Source organism: Polypterus senegalus, chromosome 5 (assembly GCF_016835505.1).
Source record: "Polypterus senegalus isolate Bchr_013 chromosome 5, ASM1683550v1, whole genome shotgun sequence".
Classification (NCBI taxonomy): domain Eukaryota; kingdom Metazoa; phylum Chordata; class Cladistia; order Polypteriformes; family Polypteridae; genus Polypterus; species Polypterus senegalus.
This window is the reverse complement of record NC_053158.1, coordinates 21,101,817-21,128,760: the sequence shown is the minus strand read 5'-3', so window position 1 is coordinate 21,128,760 and position 26,944 is coordinate 21,101,817. Positions and strand designations below refer to the sequence as shown.

At 37.0% G+C, this 26,944-nt stretch overlaps 1 protein-coding gene across 2 annotated transcripts in view; it reads right to left on the bottom strand.

The window, feature by feature from the left end:
* Positions 1–3,626: 3,626 nt before the first annotated feature.
* LOC120530153 (NFX1-type zinc finger-containing protein 1-like) overlaps positions 3,627–26,944 on the bottom strand; it is a 215,428-nt gene continuing 192,110 nt past the window's right edge. For both annotated transcript variants that reach the window (XM_039754362.1, XM_039754363.1), the window contains 4 exons: positions 19,023–19,087; positions 14,746–14,905; positions 10,249–10,375; positions 3,627–5,990 (listed from right to left, as the gene is read on the bottom strand). The gene's annotated coding sequence lies outside the window, so the exon portion shown is untranslated. The remainder of the gene's footprint in view (positions 5,991–10,248; positions 10,376–14,745; positions 14,906–19,022; positions 19,088–26,944) is intronic.

Genomic DNA, 26,944 nt, shown 5'->3' with positions numbered 1-26,944 from the left:
TTCCTCTTTTCCTCTTGCCTGGCGGTTCCATCCTCAACATTCTTTTCCCAATGTACCCCTCATCTCTCCTCTGCATGTGCCCAAACCGTCTCAATCGATCACCAAACTGTCGTAACTGTGTTGTCCCTTTAATATACTCAATTCTAATCCTGTCTGCCCTTGTTACTCCGATCGAAAATTGTACCATCTTCAACTCTGCCACTTCCAGCATTGCCTCCTGTCTCCAAACCATACAACACAGTTGGTCTCACTACCATTTTATAGACCTTCCCTTTCACTCTTGCAGATACTCTCCTATTACAAATCACTCCTGCCACTCTTCTTGCCTGCACACTCTGCTGCTATGGACTGTTGAACCCAAGCATTTAAATTTGTCAATCTTCACCACCTCTACTCCTTGCAGTCGCACCCTTTCCACCACATTCCCTCTCATTCACACACATGTGCTCCCGTCTTACTCCTATGGACGTTCATTCCCCTTCTCTCCAGTGCGTACCTCCACCTCTCCAAGTTCGGCTCAGCCTGCTGTCTACTCTCACTATAGATCACAGGGTCATCCACGAGCATCACAGACCACAGAGATTCCGGTCTGACCTCAACTGTCAACCTCTTCCATCACCACTGCACACAGGACAGGGCGCAGAGCCGATCCTTCATATAAACACAACTTACCTTGAACCAAGCTGTCATTCCTACCACACACCTCACCGCAGTTGTAGCGAAGTGTAAAATGTTATTTATAATTTTGTTTTTTTAGTTATGAACTTTCCCAAAAAAAAAAAGTTGATCCCTGTAAATAGTTAATATCATACTAACAATATAATTTGTTTGCGTTAATTAGCGTCTCACCTCACAACCTGCATACACCACGTTTTTTGGCTCAGTGGATGCTGTTGGGGTAGGCTGTAGTTTCAGCTCTCCTTAATTTTTTTCCCCAATTTTTATTTCATTTATTTTGTATTAATAATTTGTAATTGATTTAATTTATTATTTAATAGGCATAGGGGAGAAGGTGTTTATGTGGCACCCTGTTTATTTTTTTTCCTTTTGTTTTGAAAAGGTATGCTATACATTTTTTTCTTTTATTTATTTATTTTGTTAAGAATGTGTAATTATAAAATTAGGATTTTTTTTTATAAAGCTATGTGTATTGTAAATAATTCTCTTTGGAAAATTTGAGTAATTTTGTAAATAGTTTTATATGCAAATTGTTTGTATAAATAAAAAGGGAAGAAGCGCTTTGGATGCTGTGGGGCATAGGGGAGAAGACGTTTATGTGACACCCTGTCCATTTTTTTCCTTTTGTTTTGAAAAGAGTTTCTTGAAAAGGAAAATAAAAGGTTGTGTTTTAACCCTACGTGCCTACATGACGATCATTTAATCAACACAGAGAAAGGCAGATTGCGGTCGGTTACACAGTCACATTGTCCTTATACATCTCCTCCCACTTTCCTGCTACTCCCATCTTCCTCATACAGTACCATAACTCTTCTCTTGGCACACTGTTATACACTTTCTGTAAGTCCACAAACATGCAGTGCAATTCCCTCTTACCTTCTCTGTACTTCTCCATAAACACTCGTAAAGGAAACATCACATCTGTAATACTCTTTACTCGCATGAAATCATATTGCTTGCCACTTCTCCTCTCAGCCTAGCATCCATCACTCTTTCCCATATCTTCATGATGTAGCTCATCAATTTTATACCCCTGTAGTTACTGCAGCTCTGTACATCTCCCTTATTTTTGAAAACTGGTACTAATACACTGATCCTGTGAGGAGATGGAGGAGGCAGAGAGACAGGCGAACCAGTTTATACTCCAGTTTATACCAGATGCTGACTGGAGGTGGTAGTGTACGACGTGGACTAGTTTAGGCGATGGGCATCAGGGCTGCTCAGTCAGAGCAGCAGAGATGGGAGAAGTCGCTGTGAGATGAACTGTGATCTGCCCAGCCATTAAAGCCACGGTGCTTGGAGACAGCAAGCCATTTCTTGCAATATTAGTTGTTTAGTTGGAAAAGAAGTAATGCGGTTATTGCTCATGAACTGAGCGACACAGTAGGCATTGTTGGTGGCCAAATATACAAAAGGCACATTTTTAGAGATCCTGCTGAGGGGATTGGAATGGATTTTAACTATGCATATTTGCTTTTCCTTTTTTATATATATACACTGTTTTAATGAATTTCTATTTATTGAATATTTAAACTGTACTTTGGACATTTTTTTTTTATTTACTAAACATGCATTTTTGGACAATCTGAACCTGGTTGTTGTCTCTCACCCACTGCTGTGCCCATTTTTGGTTTATGAATTACTTAAGAGTCAACGCTGTATTTGAGTGTCATGCTTATCCTGGCATGGTAACCCTTGACAACATAAATGGAAAGTAAAAATATCTGTCCATAGATTAACTGATGAACTATGGTCAGTTGACTACAGAGGATGTTAAAATTCAAAAAAAAAAAAAAAAAGTCACCTCAGACAACTGGTTGTCCACCCAGTCCTGGACATTCGACAGCAAAGTCTGTGCTGGCTGTCCAATCTGATGAAAAGATCCTTCTACCTGACGATTCAAACGCTCCTTTATCCGAGATGATTTTTCCATTCTACCCTGCCTTGTGCAAGCAACAGAAAAGAAATATTACAAGAAAATAAATTTCCATATCTGGTTGTGCATTGGCGATTATTTAAAAACCACTCATATGATGGGCACGTACTAAATCTGCATCAGTACAACAGTGGACTCTACACGTACCCTTCCTACTGTATTTACGTTGAACTTTGGTATGCTTCTATTACATGTAACAACATTTGAAGCTTGTTTATCCTGGTGTATACATAATGTTAAGAGGGTGACTGTCCCAAGGCATTACAACCCAATTGCTAAGTGTTTCCTGACAGAAGTGGCATGCCTCGAGTGCATACGGACATAAGTAATCAAACATCCCCCTTGACAAGCTGAAATAGACAAACCTCTACTTTGCATCAAAACATCTCAGACCTTGACAGTCCTAGTTCTTCTCTCATGTCCACATGTTTCTATGATTACATTTTATTGGAAACAGTCAAAACAATTCCACGAATCTGTGTATGGAAAATAAAAAATATTAATTTTATTTGGAAAGTCAAATAAAAAAAAAAACACTGTTTTATTTGGTAAACAATGATTTACAACCATTGGCTTATAGCTATCCCCCAATTCACAAATCCCACTTTTCCCATTATAGATCTGAAACAGAGTAACGGACGTAAGCATTTGGGTTGACTGTCACCAGGCATTACAGCCCAACCGTTGTGTTTCCGGACAGAAGAGGCACAGTTCAAGTGCATGCTTTTTCTAAGAGATTCTTGTAAAATAGCACTGACTTAAGTAATTGAACATCCCCCTTAACATTTTGAGATTGTCAACCCACTTGTTTTGCATCATTTATGACCACAATTGACAAAAAGTAATTGAACAATCCCCTCCACATTGTGAAGTTGTCAACTCACTGCTTTAAAATCAAAACCCTCCACATCTCATGCCCAGCAGTCCAGGCACCTCTTTCATGCCCCACAGGTTTCTATGATTTTTTTCAGTTTTATTGGAAAATGTCAAATAAGTTAAATGAAGCTGTATATGGAAAATAAAAAATAGTAACTTTATTTGGAAAGTCAAAAAACATCACATTTTATTTGGTATACATTTTACAACAGTTGTCTTACAGCTATTCAATAATTCACAAATCCCACGGTTTTCATTATAGAGTTGAAACTGATATCGATGACATCAGGAATAAGGCAGGAATCAACCCTGGAAAAGACACATTCACTCATCCCCTTGCACACTCGCACTAGGATAATTTTTTATTTCCCAACAGGTACAGCTTTGCAATATGACAAGAAAAGCAGAGTCACCAGGAGAGAAACCATATGGGCACAAAGAGAACATTCAGACCCCCAAACACGGTGATCAGGCACTCAAACAAAACAGAGAATTCAACTGGCAATGAAGTAGCTCAGATGTTAACAGTATTGTACTTTTTATCCATTTTAAAAGGAAGCAAACACTACTTTTTTATCCAGCAATTGTTTTAATTGTAATACACCCAAAGTATTAATTCAAAAATGACAATTCTGGCTATTTGATTTTCATGAAAGATGCTTATTATTTGAAAAATAAAGACTGAATACAGGCCATACATACCTTCATCCATGTGTTCCATTTCAAAATCACCAAGTTCAACAACGGGGTCACAACCAATGAGCACTTGCACAGAGGTACAATGCGTATAATGCACTAATGAGGAGTAGAGATGCGGGTGTTTTGGACGTTGCAAACAAGAGAAGCTTGTCTGTCTGATGACTTACGTGTTACATACTATGAAAGAATGGAAAAAGGAAAGAGATTACTGCAGAATTCACTATACCTGTAAACACAGGTACATGCTCCGTAAGGCAGCAGGTTATCAGCTGTCAGAAAAAGAGTAAGTTCGAGATACTCTGAAAATGTGAAACTGTGTTGGAAAGCTGTCACACGGTCCCATAATTTGACATTCCTAGGGATATGCAGTTGTGTGAATTGGTATACTCGGGCAAAGAGATCAGCAACTGGTTTGACATTTCCTTTGCCTAAAAGTTGCTTAATGAGAGGCTTTAAAATGAGGAAATTTAAAAGGTCCATTAATCTGGCAAACTCACCTTTAGGGTGTGCAAGAAAAAAAAAAAAAAAGAGTACCCAGAGAAAGCCCAATTGGAAGAATACACACATTCCAGATAGACAATTAGCAGGCACGTTGAAAAGCAAATGGCAGCAAACTAATGTAGCAAAACCACTAGCATTATTCTTACTTCTACCCATTTTCCAAAGGTAACAACATATTCTAGAATATTCAACCTAGTAAATGCTCTAATCATTCATAATGGATATTGGCACATCACTGGCTCCTGGGAAATAAAGACTGAACCCAGACATCTTCTACTCCAATGTAATCCCCTAAATAGTGAATTGTATGCTGGGTTGGATATCGGCCACACTGTAATTCCATTCCAGTATCTTTATGGGACTTGGAACTTCTCGATGGTCTCATCAGCTGGACTGCATTCTTTTTGCAACTCTCCTTTTATTGTAACATGAACACCCAGTAAGCACAATTAATTGGCAATTACAAAACAAAGCATCTCACAAAGACATGTGCAGTATGTTATAGGCACTAGGTTTTCTCAAAAGGAAAGGCTTTTTCTGCTGTAGATTTAAAAATATGTAATTAATTTTTAAAAACCAAAAAAAGCAATTATTCCATGCTATTTCAAAAGAAAAAAAAATATTGTATTGCAAGATAAAACGTTTTGACATATAATTGGGAAAGAAAAAGTTCTGGGGCAATAAAAGCTTTTCTGACACTTTATTTCTCACTAGTCACGCACTACCAAGTTCCAAGTGAAAAAATAGAAATAGCAGTTCCCGCCTCTGCAAGCTGCTAAAGCAAATGACTTTTCTGTTAACAGATTTCTTGCCTTGCAGTATGTCGTTTGCACAAGTATGTAGTCACACGCTGTTCAAATCAGAGCTTCAGTCCTCATGTTTGCATTTTCTAAGGTCTGAGCCATCCTGAACAGGAAGATGCTTAAAATAAAAAATAAAGTATAATGAAGCATTATTATTGGCAGGCAGCTTGAAGGATTAACATGAGGCATCTTCCCAATTGCAGCAGTGCAAAGTTATTCTTAAAAAAAGTCTTACATTTTCAAAACCTCAAAAAATAAAAGCCAAAAGGAAGTGGTTGGAGCTGGCTATTAGTCTTGGGCTAAAGTGGTTGGCACAGAGTTGTTTTCTAGTGCTTCAGAATTACAAGTCGCTTCAGTGTGCAAATGGATTTCAGTCAATGGAAACGGTGTGTATGGTGGAGGTGCATCACTGATGCTGCAATTGTCACAGGTCTCTTGTAGATCTGTGGCAGCTTCTCCAAGTGCATACTCACTATATGGTGGTGGCTTCAGGTCATCTATAAATAAAGACAGAAAATATTAGTTTAAAAACTGCTTTAACAGTGTTAATCCTGTTACTAAGGCCTGAATGTTTTGATCCTTTTGGCTGCATTTTAAAGATGTACACAATACTTCTCAGATTCTTTAAAAAGAGTTTGGTTTCTCTTCAGGCACACAGCTATTGAACATAAGAAATTTGACAGATGAGAGGAAACCATTCAGTCCTTGAAGCCAGTTTTGTAATATCTAAGCTGTCCCAATAATAACATATGTACATTTTTAAATAAATTACATACACATCCATACATACATATCCCCCGACCTGCGCAACGCACTAGCCACTTAACGTCTCTGCCGCTCACGTATGTGTATTTACTTTTGCAATCTTTACTATCATTTTTTTGAGACTTTCGAATTTTAGTACTTTCATAATCTATAACCTGCTCCGCATGTGTATCGTGCCAACATTTTTGAACCTCTTTACGATGTTCTACTTTGTCTTCTACTCTTTGCCTTTGATTTCCGATCCTGCTTGGAGCCGAGAGTGCAGGAACTGTGTCTGACAGTAGCATTCACAAGAATGAGAAGTAAGTGGACCATGGCCGCGCTAGCCACTTTGTGTCTCTGGCGCTCATATGTGGATTTCACTTTTACCAAACCTTTTAATTCTCACAGATACGCCACTTCATTGGGAAGAAACACCATTTTTGCCTGATGGCAACATGAATTAGATGATCTACAAGTCTCCGACTTAAAGTTTAAAGCCAAACAATATCTAAATGCTTCTGTCATATCACCTGTGTCCATATATTTGATCTCTTTTCTCTGTTCCATTATTTCATCGAGTAATAATTTCTGTTTGTTAGTACTAATGTGATCTTTACTACCATTTTTTCAGACTTTCGAATTTTAGTACTTTCATTATCTCTAATCTGCTCTGCATGTATATCGTGCCAACATTTTTGAACCTCTTTGCAACGTTCTACTTTGTCTTCTACTCGCGGGACTTGAAATTATCTCTCTGAAAAAGTCTTGTCTCATCCCAGGATTTTTTTTGTATTTGTATATGTATATGTATATGTATAGATAGACAGATAGACAGATAGATAAAAGGCACTGTATGATAGACAGATAGATATACTGTATATTTGAGGATGTTTTGCTGCCTGTTGTAGGCAGACACTTGTGGCAGTGCAGTTAGTATAAAAAAAATACATGATTTGCTTAAGTTGGCACTGCACGTTGGAGGTGGTTATTGAGCTAGCAGCCTGGAGGTTTACAGTCATACTCCCTAGCCACTGAGCCGGACTACCAACAAGAAGGTGTAAAGAAAGTTCACACTGTTAATTTTCTCAGTGTGTGGGCTGATAGGAGATAAACTGTGTGGCGGTGGTCACCTTCAAGCTATTTGTAATACACAGATTATTTGGTGTGCAAATACAAATAAGCAACAACAAAAAATGTATGTATATATTCATGGACAGTGAGACAGAAACAGATTTTCTGTATTTTCTCTATTGCAATAGCTGAAATGCTGGACATTAATACTTGACGTTGTTACTTTGATCACCCTGCATGCAAGGTGTGATCCTGAACAAGTCATTGACCTTTTAATGCTCCAACTGAAAACACTTACAAAGTGCCTTATGATGGGGGTTTCTACAGAAAAAAAGCTATGGTATAAACTGACACCTCTATCCACGTACAAGGTTATCAAAATAAAAACTAACTGCACCAGGCCTTTAATCCAATTCAGTGATTTTGAACAGTCATTTCTGATAAAAGCTGATCTTGAAAAAAAACTGTGTGTTAGCTTCCACCGATTCCTACCATTCATCACATGCTGCTTACAACGAGACTCTCTGTTCAATCAAAACAAGGGCAAAGAGTTTGGCAAACCATTGGAAAATAACAGAACAGCAACCTGACATACATTTTTAACAAAAGTAGTGATGTCACAAGAACCGCTATTTCGGTACCAAGTCGATACCCAAATTCCACAAATATAAAAACAATTGTTGTTTTTTTTTTATAAATAGTATCGGTTGTATCTAGTGAAAGCCGGTACTGCACTCATGCATGACTGCAAGCAGAAAATTTATTTTGCAAGGCACAATAATACATAAGAAAAATGTAAGTAAAAACTAAACTGCTAAAAAAAATTAAAGGAACACTTTGAAAACACATCAGATCTCAATGGGGAAAAAAATCAAGCTGGATATATGTACTGATATCGACTGGTAATGTGTTATGAATGAAAGGATGCCACATCATTTCATGGAAATGAAAATTATCAACCTACAGAGGGCTGAATTCAAAGACACCCTGAAAATCAAAGTGAAAAAATGATGCAGCAGGCAGGGTAGTCCATTTTACCGAAATTTAATTGCAGCAACTCCAAATCGTACTCAACAGTTTGTATGGCCCCCACGTGCAGAGGTGTTCTATTGTATATAGGTCAGGTGAGCGTGGGGGCCAGTTAATGGTATTAATTCAATCATCCTCCAGGAACTCTCGCTACATGAGGCCTGGTATTGTCGTGCACCAGGAAGAACCCAAGACCCACTGCATCAGGATAGGGTCTGACAATGGGTCTAAGGATTTCATCCCGATACCCAATGGCAGTCAAGGTGTCGTTGTCTAGCCAGTAGAAGTCTGTGCATCCCTCCATGGATATGCCTCCCCAGATATTCACTGACCCACCACCAAACTGGTCATGCTGAATGATGTTACAGGCAGCATAACATTCTCCACGGCTTCTCCAGACCCTTTCACATCTGTCACATGTATTCAGGGTGAACCTGTTCTCATCTGTGAAAAGCACAGGGTGCCAGTGGTGAACCTACCAATTCTGGTATTCTATGGCAAATGCCAATTGAGCTCCAGGGTGCCAGGCAGTGAGCACAGGGCCCGCTAGAAGACATCAGTCCCTCAGGCCACCCTCATGACGTCCGTTTCTGATTGTTTGGCCAGAGACCTTCACACCAGTGGCCTGCTGGAGGTCATTTTGTAGGGCTCTGGCAGTGCTCATCCTGTTCCTCCTTGCCCAAAAGGAGCAGATAGCGGTCCTATTGATGGGTTAAGGACCTGCTATGAGGGGCCCTGTCCAACTCTCCCAGAGTAACTGCCTGTCTCCTGAAATCTCCTCCATGCCTTTGAGACTGTCAGCAAACCTTCTTGCTATGGCACATATTGATGTGCCATCCTGGAGAACTTGGACAACCTGTGCAACCTCTGTAGGGTCCAGGTATCACCTCTTGCTACCAATAGTGACACGGACTGTAGACAAATGCAAAACTAGTGAAAAAACAGATGAGGAGGGAAAAATGTCAGTGGCCTCCAGCTGTTAAACCATTCCTATTTTGGAGGTTGTCTCATTGTTGCCTCTCTAGTGCACCTGTTAATTTCATGAACACCAAAGCAGCGGAAATTGATTAACAACCCCCTCTGCTACTTAAGTCAGCAGATCAATATCCCAGAAGTTTCATTGACTTGATGCTATATTCTATAAATTTGGACAGTTAAAGCACCATGAGTTTATGACATTTGAAATTTGAATTAATTAAAATACTGCTCTTTAGTACGTTTTTAAACAGACAATGACGGAAATATTAATCTTAGAGTAGCAAATGTTACAAACCTGACAGAGTGATTCTCTGACAATCCAGATTTTGAAAGCATGTTAGTGAGCCACCTTGAGAGTTTGTTTAAATCAAAATATCCTGAATCATCTTGGAATTCACTAATTCAAAAGTACTGATACATTTTTTTTTTTAAATTGTACATAGTATTTTTCAGTTACCGGAGGTTAAATGTCATAGAATAAATTTAAAATCTGCAAAAATCTAAAAGACTATAATGATACCATTCTTTATAAATCCTATTCTGAAATCACCCAAGATTGTACAATCTCTCCACTTGTTGTTATACTGGGAGTATCCCCATATGCACGACACATTAAAATTAAAGCCCTGCATTATATTTTTCTATTTTTGAATGCCAATACTAGGTAATTTAAATATCAGTGTCACTGCTTGATATTTTGAAGCTGCTGTTACTATTAGTATTTATATATTTTAGATTCTGTTACAAGAAAAGGCACAATATTGTTAATTCAAATAATGTAAAGCTGTTGAATAGGATTTCTGTTTTTGCTGTGGTACAGAGTATTGTATAATTTGTATTGGTACTGGTAACAAATAATGCTATTATGACATCCCCAAAACAGAAGACAAGGATGCTAACACCGTAGTAATGTCTGGTTTAATTACTTACCTCCTGTCACAACTTCATATGGAGGGGGAACGTCTAAATGACTGTAAGAGGGTGCAGGAGGCAGTGATCCAGCAGCCTCTCCAACAGAACTGTCATCTTGAATACCATACCAACTTGGCCAATTTGCCTAAATAGCAAAAAAAAAAAAATAAAATAAAATAACTACAGATTTGGTAGACACACAAAACAACACCCACACAAGTGACCTGAGAACACTACATGCCCACACAAAGCTGGATTCTTCTTCTTGCAGTCAAGTCTGAGTTGGAAAGGAGGCTGGGCTGTGCTGACATTTGTTTGATCTTCTGTATTTCAAATTACTTTCCCCGTTGCACCAAATTAATGATCATCCTACCAGCCACATTTTTACCCACTTAATGTTGCTTTAATAACATATACAGTAACAATTTTGAAAATAATTGTTTCAGTTAAATCATACTCTTCACTGCTCCTCATGAACCATAAATGGGATTTTTTTATCTAGTGTCTGTGAGCCTGAACACTGTGAACTAAATCCAAGAACGTCCTAAGGTATTTTCTGTTTCCATGGCAGAAAGGCAGAATGGAGCAGCCAGCAATATTGCCACATCATAAAACAGCACTTTGACTAAAACTGTAAAAACTTCAAATGAGAAAAGAGAAACTAATCTGTTACACTTGTCTACATCTCTTGTATAAATATTGCTTAAAAACCTCTCAGCTTTCTCTTTATCTACACCACTCAATACAGTACCTATTTTAGTTCAGGAATTCCATATCTTTTTGTGAATGAATTTTCAGGTTTATGTCCTGATCACAATTACCATTAATGTCACCTCAAATACACAATTTTTTATTTAACCATCCCCCTGTGATGAACTGGCACCACGTCCGAGGCTGTTTTCAGTCTTGCATTCAGTGCTCCAGGGATAGGCAATGACAAACTATGAACAGGAAAGAGATTAAGTGAAATTCAGAATGCTAATGTTAACTGTGGGGGATCACCTGTGTCGATACTCTTCATAATCCTGAAAGCCTGGACTGGGTTTCCTTGTTGATTTCTCTCTTTATTTTAAACAGGTTTAATTTTCTGAACCTGCCAGAGTCTTCTGGCATGTCCTTTCATCTAAGGATACAAATCGGTTGCTTTTCTCTGCAAAACTTCTAGGGCCACTGAGTCTTTTGTGATGTGAAGAGGAGAACTGCCATGAGTACTAAAGATATGATTAATTACCTCACCTAGAGTTTAAGCATTATGTCCTTTGATATATTGTCAACACTTTCTAATAATATAAACATATATTTTATTCACATTTTTTATTGCTTCTTCTGATTACTTTCATTGTTTCAGCATGTTAAGTTAGGCTGACTGGCTCATCTAAACTGGTCTAACATGAACAAATGTGTGTGTGCAAATCTGTAAATTAAAAATGTAAATTCTCTATGGGGAGAAGACTTCTGCTGTTGCTGCTGAGACAGACACCAAGTCCCTGTAGACAAAGCAGATGGATGGAGGATTTTAGCCTAAAAGAAATCCTAATTAAACAGCATGGTTTCCTTCCAGCCAACGTGCATCAGAAAGTCAAACATTGGCACTAAAGAAATATACCTTCTTAGGTCTCATTTAAGTCCACTTCTTTGTTAATATTAATAACTCTTAAATGCTTCTTTTACTATATACAAGTCTTTAATTGCTTCTTCGTTTTCTTAACCTGCTGCCAGTTAATGATTAAATGCTACCGTTAACCATTTATAAAGCAGACTAAATTAATTACAAATATAATGCAAAATAATTGACTGCATGAGAATTCACACCCTTTAATATTTACACACCTAAATCCTCACCGGTGTAGCCAACATGTTTTTAAAAGTCACATAATTAGTTAGATGGATATCACCTGTCTGTAGTCAAGGGGTTTCAAACAATTGTAGTCTGAATGTGCCTGCTCAACTTGTGGTGTCAGTATGGTGGCCAAACCTACACAATAAACACAAAAGAAAACTCCAAGCATCTCCATGAAAAGGTAATTAAAAAGCACAAGTCACGGGATGGAGACAAGCAAATATCTAAGTCCACTTGCATGGCATTGCTGCTAGCTTGCCAGAAGGTACAGAGGAGACTCAGAAGTCAGCTGGAAGAAAGTTTATGGTGTAATGGTAACACACTTCAGTTTTCTGTCTATCAGAATAAGCAACATGTTAGAAACAGTCCACATTACCAAAAAACACATCATCACCCTGGGAAAAGTTGTGATGGCATCATCATACTGTAGAGATGTTTATCTGCAGTAGGTCCTGGAAGGCTAGTGAGGGTAAAATGAATGTAATAAACATTATGCAGTGTGTTGAAGAAACCTGCATATTGGGAGAAGACAATTGGCCTAAGTATAAAGCCAAAGCTACACAGGAGTTCCTTAAAAACAACAATGTGAATGTCCTGAAGTGGCAGAGTCATTATCCAGATCTCAATCCAACTGAGAATTTGTCTACACTTGTAAAAAGCCTGTTTACTCAAAATCACTATGACACCTGACAGCGCTTGAGCAGATTTATAAAGAAGAATGGGGAGAAATGTCAGTGTGCAGATGTAATACGCTAACAGACATTTTATAATGTTGATTGTATAAGTCGAATGCGGAAAACTCATGCTATTGGTCCAAGAGATTATGATATGCTAACAACCACCTGAGAGAGTAACCACGGAGCACACTGCCTTTTTTTCTATGTGGGTGTGGCAATGCACTGTATCAGCCCGTGCTACTAACCTCTCTCTCTCTCTCTCTATTGTGCCTACATGACTACATGGTAATACCCAAACTATTCCGAAGCAACTTTTGCATTGCCATATGTTTTTTGTATCTCATTCCCTTTTACACCTTTATGGTAAGAGCATCCCTTATCTACGATGGAGCATTCAATCAGAAGAACATATGAAGCTGGTTTAAAATTAAACGTCGTTGAAGTAGTGAAATAAATTGGAACTGCGCTGCTGCAACAAAATTCGATGTGTCTGAGAAACTGATGCAAGAAGATAAAAAAAATAATAATTAAGTGCCATATTTTTGAACGGGAGTATAAGTCGGGGTCTGATTTTATGATCGATTTTTAGGGTTTCAAGACCCGACTTATACATTAGTATATACGGTAATCAATTATTCTGTGATTTCTATCTTTATAATTAGTTTTACATGTATGTACACCATAAAGTAATTGTATGTACATCATTACAACAATTTTAAAAACAAAGTAAAAAGGTCCATTGAGCTCCATGATCTGGATTTGCCAAGGAAAGAGTGTCATTTTATGTCTGTGTGGATTGTGGTTCGCTTCCTCAAACATTCCCAAAGACACAGGTAGACTGATCATTTACTTTGAATGTGGACCCTGTAATTGACTGCCAGTGCCGATTCCTACTTTGCACCCAATGCTGCTAGGATTGTTTTCAGATCCTTGAACTGCACTTTTAATCTACATCTCTGAAGAAGTGCATATTAGATTTTTGTTTGAAGTTTTATTAATTTTATTGCAATCATTCCATACAAATCAGTCAATCAATCTTTACTAAAAGTAAAATTGAGTTAAGAACAAGTCGACCCCCACCCCTTGAAGTGCATATTAGTTGATTGACATTTCCAAAAAACGTACCAGTGTAGGTTTTAAATCCAGGACTCAGGAGCAATGACACAATCTTTTAGCCACTATGCCTCCATGCAGCCCCCTGGTTGGAATAATCAGAACTGAATTCATTATTGCTACGAAAATTATACATGCTGAAAGGTCCGTGTGGCATGGGGAGGCCTCCAATATCCAATATTTACCATGAATCTTAAGTCACATTTTCCATTTGCTCCCCTTAGATAACTAAAAATGCAGTTAGGAAGTAGGGCCTCTTTTTTTCCTTGCTTAGCAGGCCAACTAGTGGATTCAAACAGATTCCAATATTCTCAAATAACATTTTCCACATCTGGAACTTCTTTACCTCATTAGTCATTGTTCATGTTACCAACTCATGCAGTTTTATAGCTAATGGCTAGAATTATGTCTTAAAGCTGCACTTTCACTTGGCTTCCGATTTAATTCCTGGGTGCTGGAAACCCACTTGTCACTTTCCTTATCTCATATGGTGTTGTGTAGGAGGGCAGAAACCGCCTGGGACTTCAATTGGCCTAAACTGGCGTCTTATTTGTATAGACTGGTACACATGGAAAATTTGGAACTATCAAGAGAAACTGATGGTCGGTGCATTCAACTAATGACAGATTTTATAATTGTCACAAAAATTACTGCTAAGAAACTATGAGTACGAAATTGATAAATCAGCCTAAAATATATACATTATTTTGGTAAATAATGAGAGTAAAATGAATGGAAAATGACTTACCTAATATTCACATTATCACTATTAATAAAGCAACATACACATAAATTAACATAATAAAACATTTGAATTTAACACAAACTGACATTAAATTAATAAAAATAAGTTTTCATTATCAGATAAAAAATAAAATGACTCACACTTTGGCGTTCACATAGCTGGTGAAGATAAGCTCTTCCTCCAACAATCACAATCTGTGCATTGCGTGGGTTACTAAGGTAAGCATCCATTTGCCTCTGTCGGGATCGGTACCAGCAAATGTAGAAGAAGATTTTGATGATAAGAGAGATTATCACTATTCTGTTTCAAGACAAACCAAGATTAAAGAGATCAAAAAACTATGCAAAATAATTGAGAGAGCTGACTTACATTTCAATTTGACTTATAATTCAGTTTAAATTGAGTGCATAAGAAAAGATGAAGAGCTGGGGTCAGTAGGGATCTAGTTTACAAAGGGTTACAAAGCAGTCAAGTGACGTCACCCTTTGTGCTGCTGTTCTTTAGCAGACTCGAAGTCTGTAAACATTCAGCTTCAGGGTCAGGACTGGCACGTGCCAGAAACCAAATCCAGCATTTCCTCTCCCAAAGGCAGATAGTGAATCAGACGTGCTGAAAGACTCGATGCCCCAATGCAAGAGCAGGAAGTCTCTAATTGCCAGGCCCTGCCTTTCATCAGGAATACCCCAAGGGCCATATTAGATTTCTACACAGTGACAAGCAACTAATGCTTTAACATTCTCAAAGTCAGCCTGCCCTTGGGAGTTTTATTACTGTAAACTTATATTTTCTAGAGACACAACTGAAAAGAATATAACACTTTAATGCAAACAATTAAGAATATCAGGCTTACATAAACTGCGTGGAGAGATGTCACAAGTCTCCAGAAAAGTGAGCTGAGCCACCATACCAACCAAGCCACCATCAACAAACAGGTTTTGTTGATTTTAACATATGTAAACAGTCATGTGAAAAAGTACACCGCATAAAATATTTTTTTTCTTTATCGTATATGTTCATTTAAATAGCATATTGTACAACTGGAAAAAAAAAACAATGAAAAATGAACAGATATGCTATTTACATCTGCAGAAAAAGTCCACCCTTGGCTCCAATAGCTAGTATTGCCCTCAAGCTGGCATTTTCCTCAAACTGTATATCAGTCACTGACATGACTGGGTGAAACTTTTTCACTACTCCTCTATGCAGAATTCCTTTATCTGTGTGATGTTTGAGGGGTGTCTTGCACACACAGCCCAATTTTAAATGCCCCAAGGCATAATAGATCTGGGTTTTGACGTGGCCATTCCAGAATCCTCAATTTCTTTCTTTTCAAAGATTTGCCGACATGCTTAAAGTCATTGTCATGTCACAAGGTACACTTTTGGTTGAACTTCAATTAAAAAATACACAGTGGATTCTATGATGGTGAGCTTCCCAGAACCTTATGTAGGAAAGCAGCCCTAAACCATAACAATTTCCACCACCATGCTTTACAGTTGGTATTAGATTCTTCTGGTCAAATACTGTCTTTTGTTTTCAACAAACACTGCTGCTATGGCCAAATAACTCTTGTGTCTTTGCCTCGTCTGTCCAAAGCACATTGTTCAAGTGCCAATTTTAGTCTTACCCTCATGTTCTTTCTGTGCAGCCAAGGTTTCTTCCTGGTACACCTCTCATGTATACAGCCTTTTTCTAATGTTAGACTCAAGCACTTTGAAATCAACAGTGGTAAGTGCTATACGGAGGTCCCGTGATGATAGTCTGGGGTTCTTTGAGACTTCTTTCAGCATCTTGTATTTAGTTTTCATGCTGAACTTGATGAGGAGGCCTGGCCGAGAAAAGGTAGTTTGAAATCTTCTCCACTTGTAGATGATCTTCCGGAATGTGGAATGCTTGGAGATCTTATTAAATCCCCTCTTTCTGAAGGCCTCAGACAGCTCCTTTGATTGAGGCATGGTGATAATGCATGCTTCAACAACAATAAATGCTTGAGATTTAAATAAAACAGGTTCAGACAAGATATGCTCTGATGATGTTTTAATAATTTACACCCAATGAAAATTTCAGGTATTTGAGGTAGTGATAAATGTAGAGGTGCACTTACTTTTTCCACATGCAGTATTTGCATTCATGTTTATTTAAATTATACAATGGACCACAAAATGTAAATGTGACATGATGTTTGTGATATTATGTCAACTTTATCTAAAGATACTGTTTAAATGATAATCAAATCACATATGTTAGAAAAAAAAATTCATGTGGTGTACTTACTTTTTCACACAATTGTGTGTGTTTATTTATTTTCTCCAATTCAGAGAAGAGTTCAGAACAAGTTGTTAGAAATCCCTTGTGAAAAAATCGACAAACTAAATGGCAGTTATTCATGGTGATTAGGGTGGGGAGAGAATTCTACCATTCTGATGTAAAAAGTGAATACAAAACAACCAGGAAAACACATTTCCAGAATTCTTTATAACACCAGGTTCTCACTGGTTTGCTACATGTTACTACTGACAAAACACGCAGATTGTTAATAGTATTTTGCTGTGAGAATATGTACAAGGAATGATGACCAAGTAGACACCTATTTCATAATGTTAACTACCTGCTAACGAACAGTGGGGTAACATGCTACCATGGTCACAAGATGCAAGTAGGGCTTGGCAATATGGACCTAAACTGATTTTGTGATTATTTTGATATTCCTCAAACACATTAAAGTTTGAAGATAAGTGCCATATAAACATGTACATACACAATGGAGTCCAAAACCTGGTATATGTTCTCACAATAATATGAAATATAAGCGAAGGAAACTTTTTTTTTTTAAACATGTAACAATTTCATGAATAGCTTGTGCCTCAAAGAAACGGCTCAAATAACATTTTTCTCCTCCAGCCATTTTTGTTTAATATCTCCTGTACTTGTATTAAAGCATCCACTGAGTATATAACCTGTCTTGTTGCAGTCTGTGTTGGAAGAAGTTAGATGTGGCAGAAATGGATATGTGGAGTTACAAAAAAAAAAGAAAAAAAAAGGGTAGAATAAGAATTGAGACAATCAATCAGAGGTACAAAAAATTGGGAAAGATATCTAAAAAGTACAGGAAAGTAAGTTGAAATGGTATGGACACATGATGAGGAGAGACAGCAAGTATGTGGGCAAACAAGGAATGGGATTAGAAGTATAGGGTAAGAGAAAATGAAGGAGGCAAAAGCAGAGATGGATAGATAAAGTAAAAGAACATCTGAAGGAAAAAGGTCTGATTGAGGAGGAGGTCCAGGACCAAGCTGTTTGAAGAAGGCTGATCAGGCACATCAACCCCATATAGAAGAAGGAAAAGACGAAGACAACGAAGAAGCTGGTGTCTCTGTCTGCCAGTCAGTACACAAGTTCTCTCTTTCTATGTCTGAGTGTTTTATATACTGTAAGGAAAGATATAGCTTTTGATTTATTAACAATGCTAATCACTAATCTTAATAAATTCACATATGTATATTATACATATATTGTTTTATTATTTACATAATTTATAAATGGTTGAAATTATCTAGTTGCATAAACTTGAATCTCTTTGCCTATATAGTAACAGTCTGTGTGGACTGTCTGAATATAAATTTTCATCAATAATGCAGTTTAAGCTTTTTTTTTTGTATTTAATATTTTTTGTGCTTTGATTGTGCTTTGATTAAAGTTACTTGCACAAGGTTGAATCAAGTCATGTTTGGATATAAGGATCCTGCTCTCTGTCTGAGGCAGAGCTCCATGACAGTTTGTGATCAAATGTCACAGGTTAAACATCTACTTGTTCACATCTTTAAAAATCATTTATTGGATTTTCATCTGGACATCTTCCTTGGGAAAATGAGCAGTCAGCAGCAAGCATAACAAAGTTTCTTAAGGACACTTCTAAAATGGAAAAGCAATACCAAGGAAAGTGGACTTTCAGTATCCTTGCTGGACCCTTAAGAGGGATATTCCTGAGGACAAAAAGCAGGAAATTGAAAACTTGACATTTTGTGTATCTCTGTAGATGAGATGTTACATTTTGTTGCCCAGTATTATTTATACTCATGTATCATTATTATTACTTATTTATTTCACAAAGTATTTATTTATTTTAGTCCAAACAATTCCTGTCTATTGATATCACACAAACAGCCCACAATATATATAGTCAAACATAGATCATGATGGTACTTATAGTTAAATGTATGTAATAAATAAAAAAAGTAAAAATATGGTCTATCAATTTCAAAAGTTCACAAATAACCAAGAAGATGTACTGTATAGAAGGGTTAAAAAAAAAAAAATCCTGCCCATTTTTTATCTACATCATTAAACTCTACTGATATCTCTCTGGTTCCTTTCAAAAACAAGCAAAAACAAATTTCAAAGTAAAAACAATACTTACATGTACCAGTATAGTTCCATTGTTGGCTCAAATGCATTTGCATCTCATTGTTTACCACAGTAATTCTGAAAAGAGATAAACCAATGTGTTTATTATATGCAATGTAGTGTGTCTCACAATATGATAAATGACTTCATATAAAGATTGATAAAAGGTAAATGTATTAAGAAATAAACCAAGCTCATACAATTTAATATGTTCACTATTATACCTTTTTAAAAACTGCAAAAGAGATTCTGTTGAACAAGCATATTTCTGTTAGTCATATGAATGTACAGTTGAATGCAAAAGTTTGGGCAGCCCCGGTGTGCAGCAGTTACCCTTTTCCTTGGTCACTGGCTGCTGTTGTTGCTTTTGCATGGTGCTACGGGGGAGAAAGTTTTGGCAGTTGGGCACATAAAATAATTACTTTGTTTAAAAAAAACTCAAGATGTTCTTGTTACTTATTATTTTTATAATTTTCAGTATTTACTTGTATCTCTTTTAATGTTGTATAGTGTTTTCACAAGCAAACACTCTTCTTGGGTTTCTTGCAGAGTACTATATGCCTAAAACTTCTGCACAGTACTATATATACTGTATATCATATACTATGATACTATGGTATCATATTCACTGTGGTTGTCCTGTGGGACATCACTCTTAACATCACCCAATGCTGATAAGATTCTTTGACTCATAACCCTCTGCTTTCTGTGTTTTAGCAGATTTTGCATCTATCTGGACACTACACCCTGATCTGCGACTTCTTTTACTTTGATACCCAACCTCACATGTGGGACATTACAAAATGTGTTTTTTTAAATGAAGATAATCAACAAACTGCACCACTCTGATTGTATTCTTTTGTTGTCTCTTCTTATAATTCCAGCATGATATTAAAATGTGACATCCCTCATCTGAACCCATGCTGACTGTTCCTTAACACCCCTGTCCTTGCCACATGTTGCCTTTCCTTAGTAATTCCTTCCATTAATTTACTTTCAATTTCAATTCTTTATTGTCATGTGTACAAGTTGTATGTAAAATGAATTGCTTTCATGTGATGCATGTTAAGCTTACTGGCCTATAGTTACTTGGATAAGCCCAATTAACCTTTTTTTATATAAGGGAACGATTTTTGCCATTTTCCATTCCAACAGAATTTCCCCAGTGTGCAGTAAACGTGTAAGAATACGTGTCAAGGTTTTATATATGTACTCACTAACCTCCTTAAGCACTCGAGGATAAATATGATCTAGTCGTGGCGATTTTTTAGACTTCAGCCTATTTAATTAGAACTGTACTTCTCTCTCTACAATTTCAAAATCACTTAGTAGTCCCCGTTACTACTGGGAAGCTATCCACTTCAGAGCATTTACAATTTCACTGTCTGTGTATTCCTGATACGCTTTACCTCTTCCTTGACTGTTCTTTTACTATTAAAGCACGTAAAGTATTTCCCCTAGCGTATATATTACAATCACAAGGTACATTTCTCCAAATAATTCCTGAAACAAATAAAACTATTCTCTAGAGGCAGAGCTACTAGTTCTTGAGCAATCAAACCAATACAATCTGCCTTCCAATATTAGAGAAGACTCAATGGTTTCAACTTTTAAATCAATGCTAAAGTCTATTTACTTTACCATAATATACTCTAATTAGAGCTACTTCTAATGCAGTGCAAATTTCTCTCATATTGATTTTGATTTAACTATAGTAATTGTTTTTAACTTATTATTACTGAGTCCTTTCCATTTTATTTCTGTTGTCAATGTCTGTGTATACCCAATGTCACATAAAATGGACACAGATTTAGAAACGTTCTATTTAGATTTTATATGAAGAAGTAGATCAGTTTTCATCCAGCCTTTGAAAAATAAGAAACTTCACCCTGCAGTGGCAGGAATCTGTATGTACACAGGAGAACCATCTCTCAGCTAGAGACAACTCCTGATAATTAAACAAAATAAAGGATGCTGGGATATGGAGTATACAGGATAAACTTATCACTGGAAACCAATAGAGGGAAGAATTACAAAAGTTTAAGGGTCCCAAGAGGGAACTAACAGATAATTGTAATGAGTTGCAGTGATCAGCAAAGTCTAAATGAGGCAATGACTCAAAAAAGTAGGCCTCAAGGCTCCAGTAAGCCTAAATCAGGAATCAGCCAGGCACATCTCAACGAGGACGCTTCATGGTTAAAGCTTTAAAAAAAACACACCACTGAACAAGTAATGAAATTAATGTTCTTTGACATGTTTACATTTACAGTATTAGGCAAAAAAAAAAAAACGGCAACACAAAAAGGCAAACCTAAAGCGCAAAAAAATAGGATATAATCCAATAATAAGCTAAATAAAAAAAAAAAAACATTAAAAACAGAAAATCCAAAAATAAGCACTTATAATAGATGAAATCCAAAGTTGTAAAGACACCCCAACAACAGAGGTTTTCACTAATGGCTTAGTGTTAGCACTGTGGCTTACTATGACTTGTATGTTCTTAGGGCAGTCCGACAGCTTTAGGGGGCCTCGCCACATTATGCTGTACAGAAAGAGGACATGGACAATAACTCACAGTATAAACCAACTTGTCATATGTATTTATTACACAAAAAACAAACATACACATTAAAGAACAGTACAATACAGAGAAGGACTACACAAGAACATCCTCTGAAAAGTAATTAAAAAAGAATACTGAAAACACAATACAATAAGCATCAAGAATGGACATCTGAAGCAACAGTGAGACCCTGGCTGTAAAATAAAAAATAGTTATTGAAAATAAATACATTTAATTTCTTAATACTGTACTAATATTGAAGTGTCAATTTCTTCTCTGGGTAAGGGGCACATTCTCCATTGGCCACAATACAGACACATACAATAAAACCTCAAATCAGAAAAAAATGGGAAGGTATGGAAAAATATCCAGGAAAAAAAAACTGCAGTGATTCTTAAATTTACTTTGAATTTTATTTGATTGCTGACAGTATGAACCCAAGGTATTTCATATTTTGCCTGATCAACTTTATTTAATTTATTAATATTTACCCATTCCTGCATTTGAGTCCTACAACATATTCCAAAAAAGATTGAGACGGAGGCAAATTAGGGCCAGCAATGAGGTAAAATAATTAAATAATGATGTAATTTCAAACAGGTGATACAAAAACAGTATCAATGAAAGGCGAAGCCTTTGTGAGGCAAAGATATGCAGGGGATCTCCAGTTTGTCAACAAATGCATGAGAAAATTAATGAAATGTTTAAAAACAATGTTCCTCAAAGAAAGATTGGAATTCATATTTATCCCTCTACAGTGCATATTATTAAATGATTCAAGGAATCTGGAGGAATTTTACTGCGTAAAGGGCAAGAGCACAAGCCTAAGCTGAACATACGTGATCTACGATCCCTCAGATGGTGCTGAATCAAGTACCGTCACTCATCAACTACTAATATAACCACATACTATAATAAGGGATTACTTTGGCAAACCTTTGTCACGCACTATAATACAAAGCTACATTCCCAAATGCCACTTAAAATTTTAGTGTGCAAAAAAAAGAAGCTTTATGTTAATCATGTCTAGAGGTGGCATCACTTCTGAGAGCTCTGAGGCATCTGGGATGGACCATCACAGAGTGGACACGTGTATTGTGGTCAGACGAAACAGTATTTCAGATCTTTGTTGGAAAAAATGATGTCATGTGCTCCAGACCAAAGATGAAAAGAACCATCCAGACTGCTATCAGAAATAAGTCCAAAAGCCAGGGTCTGTCATGGTATGGGTTTGTGCCTGTGCCTTTCGCAAAGGTAATTTAGACTTCTGTGAAGTGTAATGGACAGCCGAGACTTTTACCCAAATGGGATGCCTTCTTAAGGGAAGGACTTGGTGGGGGAGGCTAGCTTGCATGGGGCACTGCCTCACCCAGGGACAACAGAGGGCAACCCCCTGCCTTGCTATGGTGCCATGGGTTTGGAGCATGGGAGCTCAACCCTGCTGGGGCCTGTGGCCACCAGCAAAGGGCACATGGGGAATGGCTGAATCCTCCTCTGCAGGGCTGTCGCCACACCTGGAAGTATGCCCCGAAATAGATCACAGGACACTCGGGGCACTTCTGGGTGCTCTATAAAAGGAGTCGCCTCACTCCAATTGGAGAGCCAGAGTTGGGAGGAACTGGATGAAGCTCAGGGGAGGAGTGGAAGATGATGGGAGAAGAGAAGAAAGGGACAGTGTTAAAGTGCTACATTGGTGTCTTGTACTGTGCTGCTGTGGGAAGTGAGGGATAAGCACTTCCCCACATATATTTGAAGTGTTCTGTGTGTGTAGAACTTGTGTCTGTGCCTGTTGCGTTGGGTGTTTTCAGTGCTGCGTGCCCCCTGGTGCAATGAAATAAAAGTCAAAATAAATTTAAGAATCAATGCATCACTGCTTTTTTTTTTTTTTAAAAAACAATTGCATTTTCCATACCATCCCAGCGTTTTCTGATTTAGGGTTGCAGATAATTCTGTCTAAACACAAGTATGTGTATGTATTGCACGATGTCCTCTGTTTATGTTTGAGATTTTGCTTTGCATTAAATTTTGTATTTTTGTCCATACTGTGATTATTGCATAGCCTGCTAAGCTCTTAAGTGAAAATGCCCTTAACAAGAACAAGCCAAGCTGAATTTGAAAGAGTTTAATTTGCAAATACTGTCATAATGTAACTTCATGTCCAAGGACTACTGAACAAACACTTCTTTCTAACTGAAGGTTCATTTTAGACTCCATTTGGAACAGTCACAGCAGACAGGAAGCCTGTTAAGGAGTGGACGCAAACAAAAGAAACAAAGGGAGTTTGCTTTTAATCCTTCTCAATAAAGTGCTGGCTGTTCATCAAAAAAGAATATGAATATATCTATTTATAAATTACATTTTTACCAAGCCTCTCAGTAGCAAATGAATACTTGGGTTTCCTTCAGTCTATGTCTGCCTTTTCTATACATTAAACTTAACAAATGTCTATGTTCAATTCAAAGAGTGTACCTGTAAGCAGACGCAAGTTACTACACAAAGAACAAAAAAAAAAAACAAAAACATTTAACTCATAGAAGCCTTTAGATTTCCACATCTTTAGAAACCTCTATATTGACAAATTTCATGCATTGACCATCTAGACTGCAAATATACAGCTCTTACAACACACTGTTTTTTATGTGCAAGTTACAAAGTTTGTTAAAGACACATTGCCAACATCTCCAACCATCTTTCAACTGTATCTACTCTTGAATATATTTAGTACTGAGGAAAACATATGTAGTTATTTTAAAACTCTATCAAATAATTTTTATACCATTTTCAGCAACAATGGGAAAGAGACCTGTCAATTAGTATGTGAGACAATTAATGCAATTAAATCATTTATAATAGTGTTTCTCCACCCTTTTATCACTGAACGCCCTAGATGGGTCATGAGCTTTTGGAGCAAAACAAAAAAAAAAACAAAAATAGACTACTTTGGAAACCAAAATTAATTTCGGTTATACCAGGGGGTGCCTTCTTACTACACTGATTTTCAGTCCTGAAATAATTACATTTTTATCTCTGTAAGGGCGCAATGAAAGATATACCTGAGGGTAATTCTTTTTACAATTGAGAGTTTTAAGGACCATGCCTTTTACTTGATTTTGAGCCCTGAAATAAATTAGTCTTGGGGTGTACACCTTAAGAAACACCATTTACAAAAATTAAATAGTTAAAAGTACTTACCCGGGTAACACAGAGTGCTGCTGCTAGTAATATAATAATATTTATTTATTGAGCTTCTGTAAAAATGCAACTTTCCCTGCACAGACAAATACAATTCTCTCTTTCTTTCAAAGTTATATTTTATAAGGCATGTATTTTGTTTTTTAAACTAACAGCCAGTCTGCAATAACAATGTGACTGTGGGAGTTTTTTGTTGTCAGCTACATCTTCTGCATTTTAAAATTTCTAGATTTGCAACTTAACATTTATTGTTTTATGCTGCAGTGTTTCTCGACCTATGGGTCACTGGATGGCTGAAGATGGGTTGCCGCTTAAGTAAAAAAAGGTTTTAGGCACTACTAACTGTAGATTGCAATTCTGCACCCAGTCAAAGGGACAGTTTTCTCCTGCACACTGTGGAATTAAAACAACTGACATCATTTTAGCTACAAGCAGATGACAACCAGTTAAGAAAGCCAATAGACATGGGCAAGCTCCTCAAACACCTGCTCCCAAGTTCCTCAAGCATCTCCGGCTTGAAACTCTTCTAATTCCATAACAAAGATTCACTCCAAAAACCTGAACTAAACAGGAATTTTAAAAGAAATGAAACACAGATTTTCTGAGGTATGAAGTCTCCAAATCTGGTCCTGTGGCAGCAGGTTTTCATTCTAACCCTTTACTTAATTTTGTCACTAATTAAATTCTTTTCACTTGATTTTAGTTGACATTTTTTAAGATTCAGTTCTCTGAAAGCCTTCATTTTTACCTTAACTGACACCCAAACAGAAATGAGATATGAAGTGAGCCGAAAGACGACCAGCTAAGTCCAGGTCTCAAACTCCAACCCGTTTTTTTAATTAGAAGTCGGTTTTTTGTTCTCAATTAAAACAAGTTTCTTAACTCCATGGCCTGTTGATGCTCTCATTCTGCAACAACAGACACTTCCAAAACGGTTTTCTTTTTTCTAAGAACAAAATCAAAATGTTTTGTGAACCTGAACAGATCAACATTACCAAGACTTTCACCTTTCTTTTTTTCCCCAGATACTTTATGATGTACACTAGTTGCTGGTCATGTGTTGGCTCAGTTTATATCTCATTATTGTGTGGCAGCTAATTAAAGAAATAAAATAAGGGGTCTGAGTCTTAAATAGCAAAGCAACTAAAATTAAGGCATAAGAGTTAGTTAGCAGCAAAAACTGATCACGGATTAAGAAAAGCAGTTAGAAAAGTTAGTGAAAAAACAATTCATTGAAGCACTCCAGGACAGGAGTTGGATACCCCTGTTTTTTTCAAACAGCTCATCAAACTGGGAAGAACTAAGGTTCTTAATTTTGATGATTATTAAAAGCATTTTAATTTTTGCATTTGGAATGTTGTATAGTTTTGTATTTCTGATTGGATTGTGTTTTACGTGTTGTAAGGTGGTCTATAGGCTCAAAAATAAAATAATCATGCTTAAAGAGAAAACAGGATGATATATAAATTTACCCAGCCTGTGCTGCACTAGACAAACTAAGAAAGCAGGGATGAAAGCTAAGCTATCCTTTCACTCTCAGCTCATCCCATCTCTCTCGCCCCCTTGCCAACAACCAGTAACCAGTAAGTGTACAAGACTTCTACCAAACACACTTAAGGGTTAATATGAAAACGTCTTGTTTTAGTTCTGCCACGCATCATGTACAGGTCATTCATTTTCGTGACCGATGTGCCAAAGCTAACAAATCAGCACAACAACTGGCAGCCAAATTCCAATTCCTCAATTTATTATACAGCATGACTAATATAAAGACACTATATTTAAATAATGATCCACATTCTGAAAAGCAATAGCTGTGGCTAGACTGATGTCACTACATTTACTAAAATAGAACCAACATTACTCAACAAACAATGGACTTACACAGACAGCATTCTGAAAAGCGCAGATTGTCATTAAGTGAAATTACTTGCCAGTTCAATCATCTCTCTGGACGCAATGCTTGAGGGCAAATCTAGTTTTTAAAGAATACAAACACTATTATTAAGATGGATAATTTGATCTGATATAATTGCCCACATTTAAATTAAAATAAAGGAAAATATTCTATCTGGAATTGGAGGGTTCTTTATGTTTTAGCAGGTTACTGATAATCCAACAGTAGTAAAATAGCAAGTGTAAGTTATTGTCAATAACTCACAACAATTAACCACTTTAGC